Source organism: Pelodiscus sinensis, chromosome 10, assembly GCF_049634645.1.
Source record: "Pelodiscus sinensis isolate JC-2024 chromosome 10, ASM4963464v1, whole genome shotgun sequence".
Lineage (NCBI taxonomy): Eukaryota > Metazoa > Chordata > Testudines > Trionychidae > Pelodiscus > Pelodiscus sinensis.
Genome location: NC_134720.1, coordinates 54,719,126 through 54,728,750, shown reverse-complemented (window position 1 = coordinate 54,728,750; position 9,625 = coordinate 54,719,126).

The following is a 9,625-nucleotide window of genomic DNA, read 5'->3' as shown; positions in this document are numbered from 1 at the left end:
CCAGCGCCAGCCACGGTACCAGGGGCCACCACCAGCCGTCCCTGCGCAGGGATGTCACGCCAGGCTGCCGGCAGGCACGGCCCATGCTCTGCCCCCCACCACACCAGCCCAAGGACAGCACCAGGGGCAGCCACAGGGAGAAATCTGCTGCCTGGGATAGGACAAATGGTCCAGCCGCTGAGCACCGGGACACGGCGTTCGGAGCCGCTGCTAGTGAGCGGCCCCCGGGGGCCCGAGCTGCCCCTGATCCTGCGTCTTACACCAGCACGGCCTGCGCACACGGGTCGTTCTGGGCTCACAGCCTGCTTGTCTGTCTGCTGAGCCACAAGGGAGCCCCGCTGCGTGCCCTGCTAACCCTAACCCTAAGTGCCTGCGCCAGCCCTGCCCGGACTCACCCCCTTCCCCGCTGCGCTCCTGCGAGGGGCCTGGCGGCTCCCCCTGGCGCTGTGCTCATGCTGCAGCGGGTGCCTGCCCCTCTCTCCTGGGGAGCCGCACGCTGGACAGGCCGGCCTCGGCACCTGGAGAGCTGGTGAAGGTGTCGCCCGGAGAGAGACGCTGTCTGCAGCCGGCCAGCCCCTCCTGAATCCGCCTGTGAGGGGCAGGAAACGCCGGCGCGGCAGGGAGTGGGGCTGGGCCAGGCGCCGCTGGCTGTGGAGGGAGTTCGGAGCCAGGCCCGAGCGCCACGTCAGGCGTCGGAGTGACCCCTCCGCACCAGGGCTCCTCGAGCACCCGACTCGCCGCGCAGCTGCACGGTGCTCCGCTCTCCTCCCCCCCCAATGGCGGGGCCGCAGGGTGAGGCAGCGTGAGGCCCCTTTCACAGGAACACCAGTGCAACGCGAGGCTGCTCCCGCTGCTTGGCCTGCTGGCATGGACCCCGAACTGCCCCGTTGGCCAGCCCCTGGGCGCGGCATTCCCCGGCCCGCCGCCCCGCAGAGGAGTGGGCACAGCTCTGCGTTCGCTCTGCCGCCCTTCCCGACGGCAGCCAGGCGGCTCCAGGGACGCCGTGTTCTCCCGCAGCAGCACCCGGCGGGTTCCTCCCGGCATGGGGCAGTGTGGGGGGCTGGCGGGGACCGAAGACAACAGCGAGATGCTGCCCGGGGCACAGGCTTTTGCGCCAGAGGCTGAGAGCAGCGTGGTGAGCTGCAGAGAAGCCAAAGCGCGGAGTGAGAAGCCTGGGGCAAGACTCCAGAGCCCCGGGGAATGGCGGGCGGGAGGGGCGAGGAAGCTTGTGGGGGAGAAGGGCTCTCTGCCCCATAGAGCACGTGCACCCTCCTCCCCACATCTCCGGAGACACAGTGGGGCGGCCAGGCCCGACGGCAGGCCTGGGACTCCCGACAGGCCGTTCTGCGGAGCGTCGCTAGATGGCACCAAAAGCGAGCCGGTGACTGCTCCACCGCGGCGACTGGCAGCGCCTGCCCCGGCAGCAGTGGGACCCGGCGGCAGCCCCCAGCCCGGAGGGCGCAATGACGGGCAGTGCGAGGAGACGCGCCGTGGGTCCCTGGGACTGCCTGCCGCCCGCAGGGGGTTCAGCTCACTGCCCCGCTGCGAGCGAGGGCGTTCCCAGGGGCTCTGCTGGGATCCTCTTCCTCCCCTGCCCTTGTGAGGGGCGCTGGCCCGAGGCAGCCCCTGAGGGGGGGCGGGCGCCTGCCTGGTGCGTGGATCTGAGCCGCCCCGGCCTGGCCCACGGAGGCTGACCCTGCTCCCCTTGGCCTTGGCAGCTCGGGCTCGTCGTCTTGCTTTTCTTATCCCAGTAGCCTGGAAGTGCGGCCTATGGACGGAGCCGGGCCCCAGGGCCGCTCTCCTGCCCGGCACAGCCCACGGGCCTCCGCGTCCTGCCCGGCTTCCCTGCCTGCGCCGCGCGACGGATCGGTCCGAGTCCCCCTCGTGCCGTAACATCGCCTGATAGACGGGCCCCTCCCGGCCTTTATCCCAGGCCCTCTGTCCCGGTGACCTCCTCGGGGGACCCCGTTCCGCGTGCTCTGCGCGAGGGGGGCCGAGACCGGGGGCTGGCAGGAAACTGCCTCAGAGAAGGGAAGGGAGAGTGAGAGGGGAGACTGAAGCGACCGCCCCAAAGCAAACCACAAACCCCCCGCTCTGGAAGTGCCGAGGCCCTGGAGCCGCAGAGCTTGGCCGGAGACAGGCCAGTGTGTTCGGTTGCAGAGACTGACCTGAGCTGCCCCCAGCCCCCACTCACGCCAGCGCTCCTTGGCAGCCCAGAACAGCAGCACTGGCCCCCTGAGGACCTGGGTCCCCGGCCCCGGGGCCACGCTGCAGTAAGAGTCTGGCCGCGGCCGTCCTGGCCTAGCCAGGTGCTGCAAATTGTTCCCGAGACCTCCGGTCCCGCGGCTGCCCCGGGCTCGGAGATGTGACACCTCTGGGCATTACGTGCGGTGCCTCCCTGGGCCGCCAATCGCCCTGCAGCGCTCCGAGCGCTGTGACCTGTGCAGAGCCGGGGCATCCGCTTGCCCCTCGGCGCTGCGGCGCGCAGGGGAGAGATCATCGCATGGCTGAGCGGCCGCGGTGCCCACAGGGCTGGTCTCCCGTGGGGGCACCTGGCCGGCTGCTGGCACCCTCGGGGTTCAGTGTGCGCCAGCCCGGAGCAGCAGCCGCCTGTACCCTGGCCGGACGCCTGGGCTAGACTTCGCCTCTGCCGTGCCTTGCTGGGGCCGTGGCAGCGCCGCTGACAGGCAGCTGTGGGGTTCCAGCTGGCAAGGGCCCGGGGCAGCACACGCTCTCAGAGCAGGGGGCTCGCTGCCCGGTGACGCTTTGCGCTGTGTGCCAGGGCAGGCCGCGGCTCGCCGGAGCCCTGCGGGGGCCCGGGGCTCAGGGAGCTGGGCCTGGGCCTGCCTGGCCGCCCCGCAGGGGGATGAGACGGATCCTGGCAGCCACACGCTGGGATTGGGCCTTTCCCAGGGTTGGGGGCTGGCTGGGGTCTGCACTGGTGGCTGGCCCAGCACTTCCCGCAGGGCAGTGCTCAGGGGAGGGGCTGAGCAGCGCAACACAACTGCCCCGTGGGCGCTGGAGCGGCACAGCGCGCCCGCTTCGAGGTGCGTCCCGCTTGCCTGGCCTGGCTGCGGCTGGCGGTGGCCCTGGGCCGCCCTGGTGTGCAGCTCTGTGCTCGTCAGAGCCACGTGCCACCCCCTGGGGCACTTTGGCAACTGAGCTGGGGCAGGCAGCGAGCGCCCTGGGGTGCGGCTCCAGCAGGATCCGGCTGAGGCCGCAGGGAGCTCGCCGAAGAGCCGGGGGGCCCTCCCCCACTGCACTGAGCAGAACCATTGCTGAGTTTGCTCACGCTGCCCCCGAGAGCCTCTTCCGACCGTGGCCCGGCCGCAGGCCCAGCATTTCTTGGTCCTGCTCCGAGAGGCCTGGCTCCGGGCTGCGGGTTCGCTCAGGCGCCCAGCACATGCCGATCGCCAAGGCATTCCCAGCCAGCCCCGGGACGCCGCACACAGCAGTTCCGGTTCCAGTCTGCCGGGGGCACATTACTGCCCCCGCCCCGCTCCCACCGGCTGCACAACGGGAACAGCGACACCGAGCTCTCGGGCGCTGGGGGCTTGGCCTAGGCCTGTTGCAAAGAGCGGTGGGCTCCTTGGCCGCAAAGGGCTGCGCCTGTGACTCCTGCGCTGCCCGCTCTCCCCTGCGGCGGGGCTCCGCTCGGCAGCTGGACTGCGGCTTTCTCCACCTCGGCGCGGCTCAGCAGCGAGCGGAGCTCTGCAGCCAGAGGGGCCTCTGCAGGCATTTGCCGGGAGCGGGGCATGGAGCCGCGCTGTGACCCCCCGGCGTGCGGGGAATCCCGCAGGGCCCAGGATTGCCGCCTGAGTTCTGCGGAGCCAGGCAAGTCCCTGCGCGGCGCTTCCTTATGGGAAGCCCAAGCAGAACCCCCGTTGCCGTGGCCGGAGCGTGAGGCCGCCAAGCCCCCCAGAGCAGGGGGTGCACCCGGTGATGAAATGCAGAGAAGCCATTCCACACCCGTGGGAGCCACGTCCGGTAACGTCCCTTCCTCCCGCTCACGACCACTCTGTCCTCCCACTGCTGGGAGCTGGGCAGGCCGGGGCATAGCCGCTCCCGCCATTTCGAAAAGCTTGTCGGCTCGGGGCTGGCTAATCCCCAGCAGGGAAGGGCCGTGCCTGGCTGCAAGGCGTTGGGTCCGTCAGGGAGCACAGGGCCCATTGTGAGGCCTGGTGAGCAGGCACAACGTGCAAACGGTCACAGTGACGGTGAGCAAGCGGGAGGGCCTGCCCGAGGTGCGCCCTGGGCAGCGGTGAGTACGGAGCACGGGCAGAAGACGTGCCAGGCCCCGCAGCACACGCCCAGCGCAGGAACTAGGAGTCCCCCATGACATTAATTAATAGGCAGCCGGTTCCAAACCAGCCCAAGGGAGAGTTTCTTCACTCCGCGCACAGGTAGCTGGAACTTGAACAGGGTCCAAAGGAGCTAGCTAGATTCCTGGGGGTCGGGTCCATCGATGGCCATTGGCCAGGGTGGGTAGGGATGGTGGGTGTCCCCGGTCTCTGGAAACGGGCGACCCTCTGGGGCACCGGGCGCTGGCCGACAGGACCCTGGGCTGGATGAGCCGTTGGTCTGGCCCCGTGTGGCCGCTCTGATGTCCGTGCTGGGATCAGTTCTCTCATGGCAGAGTCTGCTGGGGGGGGGGGGGGGGGTCATGCTCTGGCAATGGGCTGGTGCTGCAATCGGCTCTGGCCGCGGTTAGCAGCCTCTCGGGGGCTGAGCGGTCCTGGAGGCAGCTGAGTTTTCCTCGCTGCCCTGGGAGCTGGTGCGAGCTGTTTTCTGTGCGGGGACGCGGGTTGCCTGAACCCGGAGCACTTCCCAGAGAAGGTTTGATCCGGGGAAGGCCTGACAGCCCCTTGCGGGCCTCGCCCTGCTGGCTCTTCTGCCAGGCCGGCTAACAGGGAGCAGAGCTCCTGGCTCAGCCGGCCCGGCCCAGAGTGCTGAGAGCCAGCGGTCCCGGAGACGCCGGGAGTGGGAGCCCACCCGCTCCTGCACGCTGGCTCGGCTGCTTGTGGGTTCCCACGGCCCCGCCAGGCGGAGCCATGTTTAGGAGCCTCGGAAGGAGCCAGTCTCACTGCTCAGAGCCATTAGTTTTGGTCTCTGTTTCTAGGCTCAGTCCGGGCCTCCCGGCGGCTGGGGGAGTCAGGGGAAGGCTGTGGCTGACTCGCCCTTGGCGGGCACCGTGGGAGGCCCAGCAGCCAGGGCAAAGCCATCTGGGCAGGCGGCTCCGCTTGGGTGCAGCTGCTAGCGCCCCAGCCACAGAACAGGGGCTTCCCCTTTAGCAGAGCTGTGGCTGGCCCAGCCGTGCGTCACCAGGGCCCCGTGCAGATGGGCAGGGATGGCGGAGGCAGGCCTGGTCCCACAGCACGTCACGGCGGCCCCAGTGCACAAGCGACGCCGCTGCGGGGCCTTTGCCGCTGGGAAGGGGCAAGGCCTTGCTCTGCCAGGGTCCCTCTGAGGCGCGTTCCGCCACGTTTCCCACTCGGGACTGGCCGTGGGCGCAGAGCCCTGCACGCCTGGGCTGCCCGTCTCGCTCCGGCCAGGCGGGTCTTTCCTCCTTCGTCCCAGCAGGCTGCAGCGCAGTCGGTACGGCCCGGGGCAATCGCTGGGGAGCGCCGCGCGGGCCGGGCAGCAGCACGGGGCCGTTCTTCCTGGGCCCTCAAGCGCCCCCCGCTCCCGAGCTGGCGCGGAGGTAAGAGCGCAGTCGACTAGCCCATAGGGCAGTGCTGTAGGGTACCACCCCCAGGCAATGTTTTAGCAGGCTGGCCGGTAGCCCGGCTCAGTCCTGGCTCGCGCCAGGTCCGAGAGCTCAGGCCTGCCCCCTAGACAGGGGCTGCTGCCACCCCGCGGTGCTGCCTCGGTATCGGGGCGAGGGCAGCGGGTTTCTAACCTGTCTCCCTCGAGGACCAACTCCCGCCCGGCCCCCGGCGCTGCTGTCTCTGATACAGGCAGGGGGCTCCGCGGGAGTGGGGCCGGAGCGCACTGGCCGCTGCCCCTCCCACCCTGGGGACTATAGAGTAGTCGAGCAACCAAGAGGAATTCCTGAGATGACTCGACTAGTCGGTTCACCGATATTCACCATGCCTGGCTCTGAGCTGTGCGGGGTGACCTGGCTGAGGGCCAGCCCCATACGGGGGGGAGAAGGGGGAGAGCAGCCCCTTTGCCCCCAGACGTGCACACAGGTTCCCGTGCTCATAGAACCATAGAACCACAGAGCTGGAAGAGACCTCAGGAGGCATCAAGTCCAGCCCCCTGCTCTAGGCAGGACCAATCCCAACTAAACCAACCCGGCCAGGGCTTCGTCAAGCTGAGACGTAAACACCTCTAGGGATGGAGACTCCACTACTTCCCTAGGGAACCCATTCCAGTGCTTCACCACCCGCCTAGGGAAAGAGTTTTTCCCAATATCCAACCTGGACCTCTCCCACCACAACTTGAGCCCATTGCTCCTTGTTCTGCATCTGCCCCCACTGAGAACAGCCTCTCTCCAGCCTCTTTGGAACCTCCCTTCAGGGAGTTGCAGGCTGCTCTCAAATCCCCCCTCGCTCTTCTCTTCTGCAGACTAAACAGACCCAAGTCCCTCAGCCTCTCCGCATAGGTCATATGCTCCAGCCCCCGAAGCATTTTGGTTGCCCTCCGCTGGACCCTCTCCAATGCGTCCACATCCTTTCTGTGGTGGGGGCCCAGAACTGGACACAATACTCCAGATGTGGCCTCACCAAAGCCGACTAAAGGGGAATAATGACATCTCTGGATCTGCTGGCAATGCTCCTCCGAATGCACCTAATATGCCATTAGCCTTCTTGGCTACCAGGGCACACGGTTGGCTCATCTCCAGCTTCTCATCCACTGGAATCCCCAGGTCCTTTTCTGCAGAACTGCTGCTCAGCCAGTCGGTCCCCAGCCTGGAACAGCGCTTGGATTCTTCCGTCCCAAGCTGCAGCTCCATGCTGCTCCGGGCTGGGCTGCTTCTGGATCCAGCCCCTGGCCAGTGCACCCCAGACCCTGTGGGTGGAGACAGACGGGCCTTGCCACCTGCCTGCTGGCTGTTTCCTGCCACACAGGAACCTGCTGGAGCGCCTGGCGTCAGGGTCCCCGCCTGCACTGGGGGCTAGGAAGTAACAGGCCTTTCTTGTGGCTGCAAGGGGCGGGTTGAACACCTGCAGAGAGATTTTAAAATAACTCGGAGGCCCCGGGCGGCTTGCAACCCCGGGCCCCTAGCGAGCAGGCACGGCCCCCGCTGTGCTGGCCCTCCCCTCACCGAGCGCGCTGTCTGCGAGCTTCTGCTGTGCCTGGCTGCTGGCAGGCGCCGTCTCCCCGCCTGCCTGATGTGGTTGTGCTGCTGCTCCCCTGACCCCGTGACCCCCGCCATGCTGCAGCGCGGGGCGGGTGTTTACGAGAGAAACTCGGCTGTGCTGGCTGCGTGGCGACGGGACGGGGGCCCCGCGGGCAGCCTCGCGCTGCCTGGCGGCTTGTGCACGGCCGGCCTGCCCAGCCACCCTACCCGCTCCTCACGCCCCTTGGCGGCTCCAGCCAGCGGGGGCCTGGCTGCCTGCTCCGGGCAGAGATCAGGGAAGGCGTTACCCGCAGGTCTGGCCCGGAGGGTTGCCAGATACTTTCACAAAAAATCCCGAACATGGTGGGAGAAAAAATTGGTTGAGCAAAAAAAAAAAAAACAGGGTTACTGCATCTTTAAATTGCCATGCTCTGCGCCCCCCCACCCCCGCCAGATGTCCAAGAAATACTGAAAATAGCAGGCATTTTACATGTCCAGGGGCCATCTCCTTTGCCCTCTCTCCAGTCCCGCCTGGCCAGAGCAAACCTCCTGGCTTCCCACAGAGGCCGCCTTCCTGTCCGTGCAGGGACGTGGCCCTTCCGGTCTCTCGGCACCGGCCTGCCTCGCTTGTGGGCTTCGTGGGGGAGCTACTGGCTGGTGCTGGTGCAGGCTTTCAGCTCTGCGGTCTGTGCTGATGCCCCAGGCATTGCCCGGCTCTGCCTGGCTCGCTGCTCGGGTCTGGAGACGCGACTCCACTCCCGTGCCGCGCCCAGCCCCCTGCCTGTGTGGGCTGGGTCTGGCGGCGGGTCCTGCTCGGCCAGGGGTGGCTGCAGGGGCTGTGCCCTGGGCGATGCAGGAGGACAGGACGGTCCCTTCTCACCCTGACTTGATACAAATGGGGGGGGGGGGTGACGGACCGGGCTGTGTCTGGGCACAGCTGAGGGCGTCCGCTCAGGGTGAATTGCTCAAATCCGGGGCTCCTTACAGCCCCCAGACTGGTGACCTCTCCAAACAGGCCACAAACCAGTCCCACAGAGCGCTTCAGCTGCCTGCCTGAAGCCTCACGAGCAAAACCCCTCCGACACCCCAGCAATATCCGTGCCCCAGATGGCCCCGGTCCTCATACACAGGTGGGGGGTCCTAGCACCCAATCCCACCTACCCCGAACAAGTTCTGCCCGGTTCCAAGAAACCAGCCACAGATCCCTGGTCAATTTATCCTCCGGACCTTACCCACAAATCACGCTGGGCCAATCCTTTAGCATCTATATCTAAAGGTTTATTATCACAAGAAAGAAAAGCCTGAGAGTAAGGTGGTTAAAGTACAGTACGTTACATGCACCGAATCTCCCAGTCCTCGATGCAGGCTCTAGCAGAGATGTTACAGCTGCTGGTTTAAAAGTTCTTGTTGCACATCCTAGCATTAGGATGGGTTCACAGGTCTTCCGGGCTCTTCGATCCCTGCAATGCTGCCTCTGGGATGAATTGCTGAGCTGAGAACAAAATGGCATCGACCACATGGCCTCTTTATACCTCCTTCCTGGCCTCTTCTTGTATGCAGCAGGTCACCTGGCCAGCGGCCAATCTCTGTGTTCCCTGCTGGCTGCTCTCAGGTGACAGCCCCCATTCTTTAGGTGTGTCCTTGGCCCATTGAGAGCCATTGTTCCACAGGGCCACGGTAATTAGCATGTCCACAGGCTCGGCCCTGCCCAATGCTCCACATGCAGGGAAATCTTCAGTATTCATACAAGTACATTCTAATAATTGCACACACAGACATTATACAAACACATGAACAGCGTACATAGGATTAGCAGACAGTGAGCTTCTATTCAATACCCCACATGGCCCCTTTTATACCATTTTTGGGGCCAACACCCCCACCTATGGGTGCAGCAGTGATCTGGCTGTTCCCCTCAAGATCCAGCAATGTGACAGGGGGCCCATCCGGCTCGGTCCTGCCCAGGGCTGGCCTGATTATTTGCGGGGCTAGTCCAAATGGGGCACACCAGGCCTGGGGCTCTGGTGGCTGCTCCCCCATGGTGTGAGGTGCGCCTAGGCCTACAGCGCAGGGAGCTGGGCTGCCCTCACCACCAGCAGCTGCCTCCTCCTGCGGGCAAGGGCCCCACCAGGTAGGGGACGCAGCTCTGGTTGGATGTGCAGGCAGGGCCACGTGCATGCGCCTCCCGCCGGCCCCGGTCCCACCAGTGGGAAGTAGAAGTGGCCCCCCTGGAGCTGACAGTATCTCGCCGGCGTGAACGGGGAGGTGGGGGGCACCTGGCGGCAGGCGACGTGCCTGCTGGAGACCGCACCGGCGCGGCAGAGCTGAGTGCTCACGCCT